Source organism: Podarcis muralis, chromosome 2 (genome assembly GCF_964188315.1).
Source record: "Podarcis muralis chromosome 2, rPodMur119.hap1.1, whole genome shotgun sequence".
Classification (NCBI taxonomy): domain Eukaryota; kingdom Metazoa; phylum Chordata; class Lepidosauria; order Squamata; family Lacertidae; genus Podarcis; species Podarcis muralis.
In genome coordinates, this window is record NC_135656.1 from 2,841,286 (window position 1) to 2,859,686 (window position 18,401).

At 48.2% G+C, this 18,401-nt stretch overlaps 1 long non-coding RNA gene across 1 annotated transcript; it reads left to right on the forward strand.

Annotated features, from left to right (window-relative positions):
- Positions 1–9,658: 9,658 nt before the first annotated feature.
- On the forward strand, positions 9,659–10,204 carry LOC114592692 (uncharacterized). The gene is made up of 2 exons (XR_003705507.2): positions 9,659–9,737; positions 9,939–10,204. It is a non-coding gene; the product is annotated as an uncharacterized LOC114592692 (long non-coding RNA).
- Positions 10,205–18,401: the final 8,197 nt, after the last annotated feature.

The window sequence follows — 18,401 nt, forward strand, 5'->3', positions numbered from 1 at the left end:
TTAGGTTGGCAGGCGCTGGGACCGAACAACGGGAGCGGACCCCGCCGCGGGGATTCGAACCGCGACCTTTCGATTGGCAAGCCCTAGGCGCTGAGGCTTTTACCCACAGCGCCACCCGCGTCCCTTTTATTGCGATATCTTTAAGTTGTATCAAAAGCCTAGAGAACAGACAGACAAACAACTTTCAAAATAAACAGTAGATTGATTATTAATAATTATTAAATTTTTAAATTACCTTCATCCAAGGATCTCAGAGCAGTTTACAACATCCTGACTTGTTTGCAAGGAGATGGGCACCCACACCATCTGTTTAAAGCATTCTGATACCACTTGAACAGTCATGGCTCCCCCCAAAGAATCCTGTGAACTGTAGTTAGTGATGGGTGCTGAGAACTACATTTCCCAGCAACCTGAACAAAACTGAGGTTCCTGGTTGGCGGGGGGGAGCCTTGACTGTTAAAATGGTGTAGGAGTGCTTTAGTCACATGGTGTGGGTGTGACCAGTGTTTGCTCTTTATTGAGCATTCATTCTGCTTTATTTGTAGGTTGGTTAGGCAGTCATGCAACTGTTCTCTCTCACTTGCCAATGCATTTCCCCATCAATTTGCTTTGTGGGATTGTTAACGCAGGAGCACCATATGCATGTCAATTATGCCACTTGAATTTTCTGAAACATGACTGAATCGCACCCGAGAAGTGTAAGTGTCTCTGGAAGCATCCTAAGAATCAGCTGCCAGCAGTGTCTGCTTCTGCCCATGGGGTGGGGGTGGGCGGGCGCTGCATTGCCCTTCATCTCTGGCAGTAAAATGTCTTGGGCTGGCCCTGGCTGTGCCACCAGAGGTGGTTCCATGGCAGCACTTGCCCTGGGGGCGGGAAGAGGGAGAAGAGGCTCCTTGGCCATGCCAGGACTATTCAAAAAGTGGGTGAGGAACTTCTGGCCTTTTGGATGCTATAGGACTCCAACCTCCACCATCTCTGTCTGGGCTCAGGATGATGGGAGTTGGAGTCCCAAAAGGCCCCAGGTTCCCCACTCATACTACAGCGAGTGAAAGGGGTGGGGTGGTAGGGGTGGAGGTCTGAGCAGCCTGGTTGTTAAGGGTCCCATGCCAAAGGATGCAAAGACTGGCAATGTCTGGAGGGAAAAGAGAGAAGGAAAGGGTGCACAAACTTTGCCTCTTAGCATCGGCAGGAGGTTTGCTCCCCTCCCCTCCCCATCCTTAGCCCCACCACTGCCTTTAATCTAGCTGCCTATTTCAGCTCTGATGACTTAAGGCCAGGATTGTGGCTCCATGCAAAGGGCAAGAATGTTTGCCTTCTGAATCAGGGATACAAACTTTGCCAGCGCATATATTTGGAGAGGGGGGGAGGGTGTCACGCAGCCAGTGGTAGATCTATGACACAGCATTTTCCTGCATGTCCACAGAGAATTCCCACAGTGACCTCACTAACTGGACAGCTCAGTGTGTAGGTGGTTCTAGCTACCCACAGAAAAGCGTCTGGCTTGGACCTGTGGGAAGATCCCAAGCTCTTCCTTTTCAGAGCCAAGCAGCTCATCGGCTGGGGAACTGACTAACTCCAAGACCGTGGACTGCGGCTGCTTCTTTGCCCTCTGCTTAAGAAGGCATCTATGATTTCAAAACACCCTGGCTGTTCAGAATCAAATGGGTTTCACTGCGCTGCTTCTGCTCTGCGTGAGCTGAGAGAGCAATCCAAAATTAGGACAGGAACCCTGAACTGTGTATACAAATAGCAAACTCATTTTCTGAATGTGGATTCTTAATACGTAGCAAAAACAGCACCGTCCATGAACACAGGGAGAGGTCAGGCTCAGGAAAAACCCAGCTTTGGCTCCAGTTTTGTGCCCAGGCTGTCTCACTTGGCTGGGGATGTGAAATATGTAATTATGTTGGGGTCCAGAAAGCACAGAACAAGGGCTGGCATGAAACGTAACTTTAAATCCCCAGAGATAGTCCACAGTTTGCACAGGTGTCCCAGGCCTGACTCTGCTCCAGCAGCTTCCTGGTGACCTTAGAGCATATCTGCAAGTTACCATCCTAGCAGTTATGTGATATCAGGTGCTACCAGAAAGTGCAGGCATTTCCACTAATTCACATCAAGTCCCTGAGGACACATTGGCAAGATTCCGTTATATAATTGGGCAACATGTGAACTACTTGGTGTTGGCTCTCAGATCCAAGATTGTGTCCTCTGGTGCGCAGTGACCCACATGCATCGCATTTCCGTGTCCAGACCAGCATAGGCCTCTGTCCTCAACCCTGACCCTCTTCAACATTTATCTCAATGACTTACATGGGTAGAGAGATTCCTTACAAATGGGTAAAGGATACCTCAGAAGACAAAACTAGCATGATGCTGAAACTTGGCAAAATGAAATGTGACAGGAAACAAAAGCAACTTTACACATTTTGGAGCAGGGTGGAAAATTAAATATTAGTCGTATAACATTAGGGACGCGGGTGGCACTGTGGTCTAAACCACTGAGCCTTGGGCTTGCCAATTGGAAGGTCGGCGGTTCGAATCCCTGCGGCGGGGTGCGCTCCCGTTGTTCGGTCCCAGCTCCTGCCAACCTAGCAGTTTGAAAGCACGTCAAAGTGCAAGTACATAAATAGGTACCGCTCCGGCGGGAAGGTAAACGGCGTTTCCGTGCGCTGCTCTGGCTACATGACTTTCTGCGGACAAACGCCGGCTCCCTCGGCCTACAGAGCGAGATGAGCACCGCAACCCCAGAGTCATCCGCGACCTTTACCTTTAGTATAACAATGAAGCAATAGATGTGAATATGATATTGGGATTGTTGATCCACAAGCTGAGCATGAGTCAGCAGTGTGAAGAGGCAGCAGAAAAGGTTAATGCAAATTTTAGGATGAACTGGTAGAATTTAGTTTCCAAGTCACTGCTCCCGTTGGGACTTCACTATACATTTAAACCACTTTAAATAGCCATGGCTTCTCCCACAGAATCCTGGAAAGTGTCGTTTGTTAAGGGTGCTGAGAGTTGTTTGGAGCCCCATTCCCCTCACAGAGCTACAACTGCCAAAATCCCCCTCCCAAGGAACTCAGAGAATTGTAGCTGTGTGAGGGGAATAGGGGTCTCCTTAACAAAGTAGTTTCCGGGATTTGGGCGGGGGGAACATGACTGTTTCAACTGGTGTGAGTAACAGGAAGTGAGATTTTCGCTGAATTACTTGACAGTAAGAACAGATCAGCACTGCAGCCAATTAATAGGGAGGAGACAGCAGAGGGAAGTGGACCCAGGAGCTTTTGAAAGTGGCTGAGACAGGGCAATGTGGGCCAAGGTAGCCTCTCTGCAGGGAGATTGCGGCCACTGTGGTTTGTTCAAACCAGAGTCAAGCAGTGACTCCACTAACCACTTCCAGCCCCAAACCTGATTTGCTGAGGGAGGAAATACTGATGTGTTTAGGTGGGAATGTCTGACTAGGACTGAGTGGTCATGAAGTGAGCAGGACTGGGGGTTTTTCCCCACTAGAGTGGAATAGCTGGGAGATTTTTGCAGTCCACCATAAGCAGGGGCTGCATAAACATGAATTTAGTTGACATTTTATATCCTAGTTTAATTTTAAAAGTGAAAGGTGGCTTATTTTTCTTAAACAACAACACAACATTAACCTGGGTCTCACAGGTTTAGCATTATGTGTGACCTCAGCAGCTTAACTAAGCTTTATTTACTGCCATCAAATTATCACCGTTGTTTGTTGTTTGCTTACGAAACTTGGTTTGTTTTACCTATGGTTTCCCATGGTGGGTGGACCCAGCACTTTTCCTTAACCATGGTTTGTTTGGCCACCCCAGATTCTCACCTAAAACTACAGGGTGGCCCAAAAGTAGGTGCACTGCTTTAGAATCCACTTTCTTTGTTCTTGACTCAAGTTCGCTATCGTCATTCACAATATCAGTAAAGAAAAATAATCCTTTCATCTGACTTTGCTATTCTTTCCAACTGCCACTTTGTTGTGCACCTATATAATCTGTCGTGATGAATTTCATTGATTCAACTGTGTACCTACTTCTGTATATCTATTTTTGGGCCACGTTGAAGCCGGAGAGCATGGCAGGCAAGTCTCAGGATGGAGTTCCAAGGCAGCTACAGAGGATGCCCCCCCCTCTCTCTCTCTCTGGTGCCAAAATACTGCAGGGCCTGATGGGATATGCAAGAGTACCTCTGCTTATTTCTTTGGAGAGAAGGGAGCACACCATTCCAAATACCGCGGCTCCCATTTTTATGTGCCCCACCCCCGTTAATGCTTGCAGGTCCCATGATTGCGGGATCCTGAACTTCATCCTCTAATGCTCACCTACCAGTCAAACCTTTGAGTGCTACTGTGTTCATGCCTGTCACCCATTCAAAATTATAACTAATGCTGCCTGCTCCATGTTGTGCATGCACAAGCCAGAGAAAAATGTGCAAAGGGAAGCGGGGGAGGGGGGGCAGGAGAGAGAGAAAGAGAGGCTAAAGCAGGGGTCCTCAAACTTTTTAAACGGGGGCCAGTTCATTGTCCCTCAAACATAGTCGGGGGCCGGACTATAGTTTTTTAAAAATATGTATTTACGTGGAAGTCGCACCCCTATTTTTTACTCAAGAGTAGATCCATTGACATGAGTGGCCATGCGTAACCCAGGTCCATTCATTCCAGTGAGCCTGCCCTCTGCGTAAAAGTTAAGTTGACATCACATCCCACCAGAGCACAACAACTCCTGGCTAAGTGCGCACCATGCAATGGTCACAACAATATTGTGGCAAGGTCTCTGTGTGTGTGCGTAATCGCCGGCTCCATGCAAGTGCCACACAAACCTTCTTGCAATGTTCATCCCTGCCACTTTGCACGCTCCGCTTCGCCACAGAGAGACGGAGAGCAGCCCCCCGCCTGAGGCCCAAGCCCGGTTGCCTGCAATGGTGGCGGCACCTCTTTCTTCCTCATATCCCAGCCACGGCCGGCACAGCGGCATCAGGGAGGAGGAGAAGCAGCAGCAGGAGAAGCAGCAATGGCAGAGGAGGTGGAGGTGGAGGCCCAGGGGAAGCCAGGGGCCCCTGCCAAGCACACACCATTGCCATGGGGAAAACCCAGCTCAGGTGCTGGGGGCGGCAGCGCCACCCCTGCTCTGCTCTGCGCGTCACCTCCCCTGCGCGCAAATCCAAACGTCGCAGCTTCGGATTGGCTGCAGGAGCTTTCTGAAGCCACACCAGCTTCGCCGCCCACCCAGAAGCCATGCCAGCGTCGCAGAAGTCGGTCCCCGCGCAGCGAGGCGTCCGCAGCGCATGGGACTGACCAAGTGGGAGGCAGGGTCTGCGGGCCGGACTTACGAGTCAGGGGGGCTGCATTTGCTCCTCGGGCCGTAGTTTGCCGATCCCTGGGCTAAAGGAACTGCATGTTTGGAGTGGGTGGAATACGTAGGCATCATTCTCCCCCTCCACTCCCCTTGTGGCTATGCCAAATTATCCCTGTGTACTAGAAGGAATAAAAATCCTCCTTAGGTTCTCCTGGCTGCAGATGGGGAAACTGTGGTCCTCCAACTCCCGTCAGTTCCAGCCAGAGTGACAGGTGGTCAGGGATGATGGGAGCTGTAGTCCAGTAACATGTGAGGACTTGATAGGAGCCCCAGCACTGCTATGGTCTCTATTTCTGGCTCCTCAGATTGCCCTCCTCCATAAAATGGAACTGCAGTGGACCACGAGTTCAGGACCCAGCCCACTCCTGCAGCACTTGCCTGTATGGAAGAAGCAGTCTGATTTGGGCAATTTCCCCTCCACTCCCTAATGCTCAGTTGCTTCCCTGAAGTGAAAGAGATGCACTCTGCACATGCTCAGAGGTCCTTTCCTCTATTCTTGCATGCAATATTATTCTGAGATTTTGAACCCTGGCAGTCAAAGACTGAGCCCCAGAATGCTCAAGCCCCCCAATAAATGCTCCTGATTATTAACATTGAGAACTGGTCCATTAAGGCAAATTTGAAGTTCCCCATACTTACTGAGCATAACATCATAGGAGGCCTGCCAGGTCAGGCCAGTAGCCCACCTGGTCCTGCATCCTGTTCTCCAAGTGGGAAGCCTGCACGCAGGACCCGAGTGCAGCAGCATTCTGGGACTCAGAGGCACATTGCCTCCAACATGGGTAGAGCACAGCCTTCCTGAATTGGTCCAGTCCTCTTCTAAAGCCATCCAAGTGGGTGGCCCTCACTGCCACGTGGGGGAGCGAGTTCCATAGATTAATTATGGGATCTGTGAAGAAGTACTTTATGTTATCTATCCTGAATCTTCCAGCATTCAGCTTCATTGGGATGTCCACAAGTTTGAGCATTAGGAGAAAACACCTTTCTCCATCTGCTTTCTCCTTGCCATGCAAAATTTTATAAACTTCTGTGCGGTCACCTCTTCATTGCCTATCTCGGAACTGAAGAATCCTAAATGCTGCAGCTTTTCCTCGTAAGGGAATTGTTCCACCCCTTTGATCCTTTTGCTTGCCCTGTTCTGAACCTTTTCCAACTCTGCAATATTCTTTTTGTGGTGAGTATTCCACATGTCTGCCTGCCTGCCTGCCTACTTACAGCCATTCCAGCGAGTGGCACCTGCTGCCAGTTTCCTCCTCCTTGGTCTCTGTGCTGCCTCCTAGAACTGAGCAGGGAAGAAGATGGGGACAAAACAGGCTTCCGTCAGCTCTGTTTGTCAAAGGCTCTACCTCTGCCTGTCCTTGGCTCTGGCTCCACCCAGCCGGGGCCTCCCATCTTCCTGCCCTGAAGGCACCAGCCAGCATGACTTATTAAGCAAGAGAAAGGAGGCGAACACCCCCCACTCCCCATACTTCTTGCTTCCCTTACCACTTTCTGCACATTCCTAGGTGGTGTTGCAGAGCACTCAGCGCCTCTTTTTAAAATGGGAACATTGTCTGAAGAGATGTTTTCTAGTCCGCTGGGTGGGCACCCGCTGGCTCTCCAAGCACGCTTGCTACATCTGCTGGCTCTTTACGAGGCCAAGGAAAGCCACTGTTTCCAGCCAGGGGCATGACAGGCTGGATTTATGCTCCTTGTTGTGCCTGGGAAGTGCAAACCAGATGATGAGCTGGCAGCCTGTTTGCCTTTTGCCGCATCCAGTTCTCTGCGCCCCTTTAGCTGAAGGCTGTTCTTCCTGGGTGTTGGAGGGGATGGAGAAGCAGGAACCTCAGACACCACACACACACACACACACACACACACACACACACACACACAGACAGGGAGGGGGGTTCTTTATTAACACAAAAAATCTCAGGAACCAGGAGGGTGGAAGAATGCATCTCTTTGGAACACATCTTCACCACCTCCCGCTGAACAACCATAGCAAATCCAGGTGCTGGAGGAAGCAGCCTGGGCCAATAGGGAAGCAGCAAATAAATCTTCTCCTCTGGGGGATGGAAAATTGCACTCTCTTTTCCAAAAAATGCAGTCCTCCCTCTCACACACAAACTGCTCTTTCCTGACTCCACTTCCATAGCTGCCAATTCTACTCATGGGTTGGCAGGCCATTAACAGTGATGAGACACTGAATGCAGGACTTGCACAGCATGGATGCTGTGTGCCACCAGACCAAAGACAACAACAATCCAGAGTCTTGTTCCTCCTAAGCAAAACTCTCCCCTCAAGTCTTACATTGGATTAAACTGTGTATTTTGCTGGCTTCTATGAAGCCGGAGGACAAGAGAAATCCTTCCATGTGTTAGCGACGCTCCAATCTGGAGCGTCGCTGGGAGCAACAGGAAGATGGCTGTGGCAGACATCTGGATGCAGTGCCTATGGCAAAAACTTGGTAAACAAATGTTCTTGGGTTTTTAAAAAGTGGATTTGTTGCACTAGGATGAATGTGCTTTAATCCGCTTTAATTGAGGAAACCTACATTTCCCAGTATGCACTTGAATCTCCTGCAAAATACTGGCAGTCGGGTGGTGCCCTTTGATTGGACTGAGGGCTGGCATGCTGCTGCAGCCTGTATTCAACAGGTAGACCTGGCTCCATGTTTCGCAGGTCTCAGGAAAGAAGCTATGCATTGCCCTCCTAGTTGCATTGCACCCCATGGCAAGTGAAAACCATGCCCTTGCCAATGTACAATTGTCAGGGCATAATTGCAGCCAGCCTCAAAATAGTAGCAGCAGGAGTGTTGGATTAGCTCTGCCCCGGCACAGACAACATGCTGAGCTCCCACGCCTTGCCTCTCCCCCTACTGGCAAACAGAAGCTACCCTTGGCATTGGGAAGCCAGGATTGCAACACTGCCCTGCCTATGCCACCCTGCCAACCTGCAGATAGCACATCTGTAGTTAGGCTAGCCTTCATCAACCAAGTGCCTTCCAGAAGTTTTGGCTACAACTCCCATAAGCCAGGACTGATAGGATTTGTAGCCAGAACATCTGGAAGGCACCAAGGTGAGTGGCAGCTGGGTTAGCCCATCAGCCTCCTGAAATGCCAAGGTCTTTAGGTGGCATCAAGACACCTATGGCATCCAGAGTAGGAATGAAGTTTGTTGCTAGCCTAACAAACTTATCTGACCTCTTTGGAAGTAAGGCGGGATAAACATGCTAAATAATTTTCATTTTTGGTTTGCAAAATGCCTTGGTAAGGATCAAAGGAGAAAAAAACAAGATCAGCCACGCTGCCATCTTCAGATTCCCCACCTCTGCAAGTTGAAGGATGAGCGACATCAAAGCTCCTGCAGCCAAACTGAGCAGTTAAAACCAATTAAATAGTTCTGTATTTACTAAACGCCAAATATAGAAGATTTATATGCAAACAATTACCTATCCCTTATAAACAGGATATCTTTAGACTTAAAAAAACAAAACCATCTGAGTTTATAAATATATCTTGGAGCAGAATGATTGCAGCACTAAAAATGTTCTCCCAAGATCACTGATTGTGTTTGAAGAACAGCCCCACTGGCAACTTTAAAACCCGGCAAAAGCTGTTAGTGAACTTTGGCTGGGAAAGGAAATGTGCAAAGGTCCCACTCCCAATACTGCAGAGAACATACAAAAGGGGCCCTTAATTCTTCACCCCAATATTATGTTATATTATTGTGCCTCCTGCCTGCAAGTTGTTTTCCCAACTGGTGCAGTATAAGTATGAACCAACCTTTGTCAACCTGGCACTTTTCTTGAATTTAAAATAATAATATTTTTTTATTTAAAATAATTTAAAACCTGGCACTTTTCTTGAATTTAAAATAATAATATTTTTTTATTTATACCCCGCCCATCTGGCTGGGCTTCCCCAGCCACTCTTGGCATTGGGAAGCAAAATTCAAACCCAAATGGGGCTAATGGGCTGAAGTCATGCAGATTTTAAATCAAAAGGCCAAAGTCTTTGATTTTAATCTGGCTTTCTGGTTGTTTTTCAAAGAGATTATCCTGCACCACTGTGCTCATTTTCATTGGCTGAAATGACCATGCCAGCATGTTGACTTGATTATTTGCAAATATCCTCAGTATATATATATTTCTGTGTGTGTGTGTGTGTGTGTGTGTGTGCGTGTTCTGCATGTTATGCTAGCCATGGGCAAATGCAAAAATCACACTCAGCTTATCCTGGAACATGATACGATGTGGATGACACGTATTATTATCATCATCTCTTTTGTCACACTCGCTTCTGTTGCAGAGAAAGTTTGCAAGAACGGTAGCCCTGCAGATGTTGTTGGACTCCATGTCCCTTCACACCCCAGGTAGCATGACCAATGGTAAGGGATGATGGGAATTCCTGGATTCAGCCTGTCGTCATCAGGCAGAATGGGGCTGAAGAGGAGGGCTTGAGGAGCTAGGCATGGAGGTTTCTTTTTTATTCTGCCTGATGAAAAGTCTTGTGTAAGATAAAAAATTAGATGCTCCTTCCCCAGCGCAAGCTGGCCTGATAACACGATTGCACATTCTTTAATCTACAGTACAAGTCTGCAATGCAATTAAAGAGGAGCCAGAAGATGATTAAGAGCAGGAAACCACAATCTCCATGGATGACTTGTCACAGTAGTTGTTCCTGGGACATTTGCTCCTGAAATTTTCAGCAAAGCTGATAAATTCTTCATACTTTCTCATTCCCACCCCTAATATCCTCTGTTCTGACAGTAACTTTTAAAAAAAACATTTTGTTGTTAACTGCTTTGAGAGATGCCTGTATTAGAAAAGCAATGTATAAATGTTTGTTTGGAAATGTCTGTTTGCTGCACATCTTTACTCAAAAAAGGGCCAGGACCAGGGGAATGTTCAAGTTTAAAGCATGCCATACCACATGACACACACAGCTGCATGCAACACACACCCAAGGACTCCAAGTCCCAGCCCAAAACGTCAGAGCACATGCGGGAAAAGTTAGCCTTGCCTGGAGATGCAATAGACACCAGATTCTGCTGGCGAGGCTGCAGAGGATTTAAGCCAAGTAAACAGAAACAAAGCCAGGCAGTCAAGGATTGGGGTGGGGGTGGGGAGAGAATCTGGCCAGGACCTTCCCAAGATTTGCACAAAGGAATCCAACCCGGAAATCTTGCGCAAGAACAAAACAACATCATTAGGAAAGTAACTACTCCTGATAAAATGTCATTAGAAAACAACAGCTTAAGCCGCCCCTGGGCATCTCAAGACAACGGAGGTCCCAGAGGTGGAGCCTATTTTGAAAGGCAAAACCAGGAAGCTTGATGGGTTCCAAATATTTTGGTCAGCTAGGAAGGTGAAAGGCTACCCTGTGGATGCTCTCAAGATCTCCTTGGCAAAACTATTTAATCCAATGCTGCTTGCAAACAGTTCCTTCTCCTGGGATAGCAGTCGGAAGTGGCCCGGTTTGGAGGCATCGATCTGGAATGCCTAAAATTAAATCCTAGCTAATCCATTTATCGGGACGCGGGTGGCGCTGTGGGTAAAAGCCTCAGTGCCTAGGGCTTGCCGATCGAAAGGTCGGCGGTTCGAATCCCCGCGGCGGGGTGCGCTCCCATTGTTCGGTCCCAGCGCCTGCCAACCTAGCAGTTCGAAAGCACTCCCGGGTGCAAGTAGATAAATAGGGACCGCTTACTAGCGGGAAGGTAAACGGCGTTTCCGTGTGTGGCTCTGGCTCGCCAGAGCAGCGATGTCACGCTGGCCACGTGACCCGGAAGTGTCTCCGGACAGCGCTGGCCCCCGGCCTATAGAGTGAGATGGGCGCACAACCCTAGAGTCTGTCAAGACTGGCCTGTACGGGCAGGGGTACCTTTACCTTTACTAATCCATTTATCATGGTTTTCCTGGGTTGTCTTGGAGAAGTCACTCATTTTCCATTCACTAGTTTATAAATTGGGAATAACATGCAGAGCAAAGGTCTGCATGTTTCCTTGCAAGTAAGCACTACTGTTCTCAATGGGGCTTCCTAGTATGTGTCTTATCATCTTCATCATTGCATGTGGAGGGCGATTTTTATGGGCAAGCCTGATTTTTTTCTTTTATTTAAAGTACTGTTATCACGCTCTTCCTCCAAGGAGTTCAGGGCTGTATGCTTAGTTTCTCCCTCCTAAGTTTATCCTCACAACAATCCTGTAAGGTAGGGCTGGGCTGCTCAAGGTCAATCAGTAAGTTTCCTGGAGGAGTGCAGATTTGAGCCCAGATGTGTATTCGGAACAAGGGGCAAGGACCCTTTGCCAGCCTGAGGGCCACATTGCTTGCAGCCATCTGTGGCTCCATTTGCATAACAAAGACTATCACCGAGATATCAAAAATTTCAAAAGTAGGACATCCATGGCTTGGCTTTTGAAAAACCGTGGGTCTGCAGTACTTAGCTAATTGAGAATCACTGCTGTAAGGGATCCCTTGCACTTAGTATTGTTTGATCCCTGGCATCTGCAGGTAGGCCTAAGAGGAGAGACCCCGCCTGAAACCCTGGAGAGACTTATCCTCAGTGGAGTATCAATGTATTGCGGTCAGGAAAGGGCTTGTTTGGTTCTTTCCTTGAAGAGCTCTGGTGATGCTCAAAGTTCCACAGCTGCAGCTTTGATGGGGAGGGGGGACCCCTGCTTGCCCACTGCTGTCCCACCGCTGGGAGTGGGACTGGCAATAGGGGGTTGGAGGACTATGACAATGAATTCAAACACGGCCGACCACTAGGGACAACACTGTTCCAAGGGGCAAAGTTCACCCCTGAAGCAACATTCCTTACGGTTGCTAAAACTTCTCCTGACACGACCTTATGTAAAGACATGGATCCATCCCCAAAGTGAAAATATGTCCCCTGCAACCTTAAAACTCAAAACTGACATTGAGGATGAAATCTTGGGTTATGCCAAAAATGAGTAAGAAAACTGAGCTGAGTCAGATGGAGCAAAAATCCCCTCTCCCTTAAGAATTGCTCTGTACAGTACTGAGAAAGTATGAGCACAGGCAAGTATAGGCATTGGGGAAGGGCCATGGCTCAGTCGTAGTGCACTTGCCTGGCATGCAGAAGGTTCAACCCCTGGCCTCTCCAGGTAGGGCTGGGAGAGGCTCCCTGTCTGAAACCCTGGAGAGCCACTGCCAGCCAGTGTAGGCAGTATTGAGCTAGATGGACCAATGGTCCTCACTCTGTATCAGGCAGTTTCCCGTGATCCTCTGCATCCTTAAGAAGATGAGAAAAGCCCTGCTGGATGAGATCAAATACCTATGTCCTCTAGAATCTAGCTTCCCACAGTGGTCAGCCCATGGGAAGTCCACAACCGGGACATGAGTGCCACACTCCCCTAGAGACTCTCTAGTTGTAGAGGCATGCTTCCTCTGAGATTGGAGGCGACACAGCCATCCATCATGACTAGCAACCATTGATAGCCTTGTTGTTGTTGTTTAGTCGTGTCCAACTCTTCGTGACCCCCTGGACCAGAGCACGCCAGGCACTCCTGTCTTCCACTGCCTCCCGCCCGCAGTTTGGTTAAACTAATGTTAGTAGCTTCGAGAACACTGTCCAACCACCCCTTCTCCTTGTCCCCTTCTCCTTGTGCCCTCCATCTTTCCCAACATCAGGGTCTTTTCCAGGGAGTCTTCTCTTCTCATGAGGTGGCCAAAGTACTGGAGCCTCAGCTTCACGATCTATCCTTCCAGTGAGCACTCAGGGCTGGTTTCCTTAAGAATGGATACGTTTGATCTTCTTGCAGTCCGTGGGACTCTCAAGAGTCTCCTCCAGCACCATAATTCAAAAGCATCAATTGCTTTTGATAGCCTTAGTCTCCAGAAAATAGCCAAATCTCCTATCAGAGTTGGCCAAGCTGGTGGCCAGCACCAAATCTTGTGACAGCAAACACCATAGTTTTAACTGCACTGAGCAAAAGAACTGCTTCCCTTTGTCTGCCCCAAATATCCCACCATTCAGTTTCACTGAATGACCCCTCGTATTATAGGATAGGAAGAAAACCTTCTCTCTATCCACTTCCTGCACAGTGTGCATCATTTTATTGTGTGAATGTAGGCAATAGCAACACCATCACCTAAAGAAACACCACCCACCCTCTTGTACGCACACAAATGCAGCAAACCACACGCAGCTCCAGACCAATTCCTGGAGACGGAATGTCGTGCCCTTGACGGAATCACAGGAAACACCTTGTCCCTGGAAAGCCATGGCAGCGTGCCTGGCGCAGGGGCCTCTTCCTTCTCCTGCATTGTTTACAACACACCAAGCCGGATTTTCTTTTCTGCCTTGTGGTTGTGACCTGCGTGATGCAAGCAGAGGGGGAAGAGCCTCATCAATGGAGCAGCTTCCAAGAAACCTATGCCTGGGAGCAGGCCCCATTGAATGTGGTGGGGCTTAGGATTGAGCTTTGGGTCCCACTGCAAGCAATGGGTCTGGTCTCATTCATTTCAGAAGGACTTGGAACAGAATCCTGCTCACGGTTACTGAGCCAAGTCCCACTGTGATCAGTGGAGCGTAGAGTGGAGTGCACCCTAAACATACAATTTGATCTCAGTCGGGCTTTGAAAATGTGCATAGGGTTGTTCTGAAAGTATGGTTCAGTGCAATTCAGTTGGCCCGAGAATTTGATCTTGGTAAATCTTTATTCTATCAAGTCTAACAAAGTTGCTGCCATCTAGCCAATGTCTCCAGCAATGGAATAAGGCATTTGCAACCAATCAGGGATCCTAGTGGTTGTATACAGTGCTCACTCGACTTCCTGCTGTTCCTGTGGCACCCTAGAATCACATGCTCTCTTGCTGCCTCTGTTTGCCACTTATAGAGAATAATAATTTGTAAACTAGGAATGGCTGAACTTTCACATTTGTCCTCTGGACCTAACACGATGTGGTTTTTTGTTTTTAAAGCACTTTGTAGTTGAAAGGGTGCACTATCCTCTCAGGGGGAAAGCACTGTTTAAATCCCATTGCTTTCAACGGGAGAGATTTAAGCACATTCATCATTCTACCATTGAAAGCAATGAGATTGAACTCTAGCTGGGTTGTGGGCTCTTAAAATGCAAATAATTCCTGGAAGTGCTAAAGGAATAATGAGGCCTTTCCAGCTAATCAATTAACCAATGCAAATTATGATAATCAAACTGTAAAGCAACCAGATGGATAACCAATTGCAAAATATGTGTATAAGCTAACTTTTCAAACATTTCCCTGACTCAGGATCAAGGGTGGAAGGGAGAATCACACACACTCTGAGCACCAAATGTTAAGCATGAACCTTCCCTTATGAAGCTGCAGAGGCAATAAGCTTCCCTTTGAACAGTTTGTCCGCACAAGTGCCAAAGGAAGCTAGCTAAGCTGTGAGGTCTTCATCACCACCTTACTAACTCTGCCAACTGGGCCTCCATTGTATGGTTGGGACTTTGAAATGCTAATAAATTTGCCTCACAATATCACCACCAGCCCCGGTTTTCCTTCCTTGCTTTTATCATCCTGTTGTTGTCTGGGAAAGCCTGTGTATAACAATAACAAGGGCTAGACCTCAAATTTGCCTGCAGGGAAATACCGACCGGACCCTCTGTGTATTTATTCAAGCCCCACTTTTCCTCCAGGGAGCTGGAGGAATTCTCTCCCTCATTTTATCCTCACAACAACCCTGTGATGTAGGTTAGGTGGAGAGTGACTGGCTCAAGGTCACCCAATGAGCTTCATGGCAGAGCAGGGATTCAAACCCTGGTCTCTCAGGTCCTAGTGCAGCACTCTAACCACTTGCTTTTGCAGCTTTTGCTGGAACAGACTAACACAGCTTTGTTGTTGTTTAGTCGTGTCCGACTCTTCATGACCCCATGGACCAGAGCACGCCAGGCACTCCTGTCTTCCACTGCCTCCCGCAGTGACTAACACAGCTACCCTTCTGGAAATTGTCACTAAGCTTCCTTGTTCAGGAAAAGGCATTCTCAATATGCTCAGAGGCATTCTCATTTCTTCACATTTTCCTAATTCAAACCCAAGTTCTGATGGAGACAAAAGCTCTGTTGGATCTGCCAACAAAGGCTGAAACTTTTCTCGGGGTTAGCAAAAGCCAATGGTTCTTTCAGTAAAGCTATGTTTAGGATTTTGCCATTGACCGAGGAGGATTAAATCAGAAAGAATCACAAGAAAAAAAGAAAAAGAAAAAAATGAGATTAACTCTGCCAGTCCAGAACACATTTTCTCAGAGGGAAACCCCAGTGAGTTCAGTGCTACTTACTTTCAAATAAACTTAGGGAAGCAATGTTATTCTGTGTCACATGTGCCACAGTGTTAGACAGCTGTGAAAAGGCAAATTCAAAGCTACAGATCATTAGGAAAGGAAATTTAAAAATTAGAATTGCAGACGTCATAATGCTGTTCTGGTGTGGCTGCATTTGGAATGCCAGACCTACAAATCTACACATTTTGCCTTAGTGGCGACTTGGAAACCAATCTGCCTGTGTGTTTGGCTGCCCTGCTCCCTAAAATGTCTGATTGACCTTCATGTTTATAGATAAATAATTTTTTACAAAGGCACTGCAAGCCTTTGGTGCTTTCTCCTACAAAGGAGATGGAGCTTCTAAATATGGGCGCAGAAGAAAGCAGACAGGCAGAAAGTGTTCGCTCCAAAACAGCACATCGATTTTTTAAAAAAGCACTTCTCCCTAAAAACCTCTTAGTAATTCTGCCAAATCTGGCAGATAGGAGTCCAGTCTCCACTCTGACAGGCAACTGACACATTCCAGATCCTTGGAACAAAGCTAGTCAGTTGCCCACGAGAGCCCATTGTGTCCCCATCAACTACAGTGGTACCTCGCAAGACGAATGCCTCGCAAGACAAAAAACTCACTAGACGAAAGGGTTTTTTGTTTTTTGAGCTGCTTCGCAAGACGATTTTCCCTATGGGCTTGCTTCGCAAGACGGAAACGTCTTGCAAGTTTGTTTCCTTTTTCTTAACACCGTTAATACAGTTGTGACTTGACTTCGAGGAGCAGCTCATAGAACGCGGTGTGGTAGCCTTTTTTGAGGTTTTTAAAGACTTTGGTATTTTTGTAGCTTTTCCAAAACTTTCCCGACACCATGCTTCGCAAGATGAAAAAAAATCGCAAGACGACAAAACTCACGGAACGAATTAATTTCATCTTGCGAGGCACCACTGTATCATGCCTAGATAAAGGTAAAGGGAGCCCTGACCATTAGGTCCAGTCGTGGACGACTCTGGGGTTGCGGCACTCATCTCGCTTTACTGGCCGAGGAAGCCGGTGTACAGCTTCTGGGTCATGTGGCCAGCATGACTAAGCCACTTCTGGCGAACCAGAGCAACACACGGAAACGCCGTTTACCTAGTGCACTACTAAAGTTCCCATCAGACCTGGCATAGCTCAGCAATGTGGTGCCTCTTCTGGAAGGAAGGAAGGAAGGGAGGGAGGGACGGACAGACGGACACTGTGTCCCCTAGCATCACTTAGGAGAGTCCTCTTTCCTGCCTCTGCTCCTCTCAGCGATCCCTCCTCTGATCTTGATGCCCAAATCCAGCTTCCAGGTCCAGCTCTCCCATTCCTCCCCAGTCTGCAACACACATCAAAGAAAGGCCAATGGAAAGGATCAGAGTGTCTCTTCTCACAGCGCCTCTGGTTTCCAGGGCGGAAGGGATGTTGATTTAGCAGCAGCAGTTTGGGGGCAAAAGCCAAGGGGACAGCCTGAGTTTGGCTGCTCTGCAAGGAGATGGTGGACGGCTGCCCAGCAGCGGATGCTGCCAGAGTGCTGAAAGAGCCAGGGTGATGGCAGAAAGGGCCAGCTGGTTTATCTAATGCCAACTTTCCTGCAGGAGCAGACACATGGCAGCTGAATCTCCCCCATCCACCCACAGATCCTTGTCCTCTCCCCTCCCCTCCTGTTCCTTGGCAATTTGCTTAGCCTTTTCTAGAGAGACCGCCAAAAATCTGGATATGAACCCTGCACAACATTCATAGGATCTGCCAACATGCAAGGCTCGCTTTGCAGGCCGTTTCACACACACATTGTGCAGGATCATGGTGTGTGACACCCAGCAAGACATGCCTGCACCAAATTGCCTTGCACACAGGAATGAGGTGTTCAAAGCAACACCTGTCCAGACAACCAGTTTAACATTTGGTAAAACTATTCATGGATCGTACTACTTCAGACTGCAAGCAGGTGACATCCCTGATTGCTCCCCTGTACAAAGAACTCCCAATTATAAAACTGTTGACTGGCATCTGTCCATCTTGGGAGACCATGGAAGAGGGTGCCTTGGGAGTGAAGACAAATAGTTGCAGCACTTACTGTAACTGCTGCCTCCCATGTTGTTTTTGCTGTGTTAGCAGCCCTGAAGTGACCTCCCTGGGGCACAAGCCTGGGCAGTGTGTGTGGAGGTCCTGAGCTGCCCAGATGACAAGACCCCCCTCTCAGCCTTGCTGATGTGGTCCGAAGGAAAGCAGAGCAAGATGTTTGGCACCAGCTTTGTTGCAGGAGTTGCCAAAAGAAGGTGCACAAGTCGCCATCCCACCATCTTAGGGACTTCAGATCTTTGTAGGGTCTATTCCTTAGCCTTTCTTCTCCTAAAGATGCCCTGCAGGCCAGCAAGTATGGATTTTTCCTCAGGGTTTACTCCTGAAGCCTTTCTCTCAAATGAGTATGGCTACAAGGCTCAGAGTTTTTCTTCTTCTATAGAACTATGAAGTGTAGGGGGTACAGAAGTGTGTGCACTGGCCTTTCCCCACTCCAAACATGCTTAGAAGCCAAACGGCAACTGGGAAGCCTGCTCAGACCAGGGCTTATGATGTGCAGGGAGGTTTCTAAGCGGAACAACTTACTGGCCAAGCATGTTCACAATCCCTCTTCACACCTTCGCACTACTAAGAGGAGCCTCCTGGGTCAGGCCTATGCCCCTTCTAGCCCAGCGACCTCTTCTCACAGTGGTCCACCAGATGCCTATTATGGGAAGCCCACCAGCACAGGCATAGGCAAACTCAGCCCTCCAG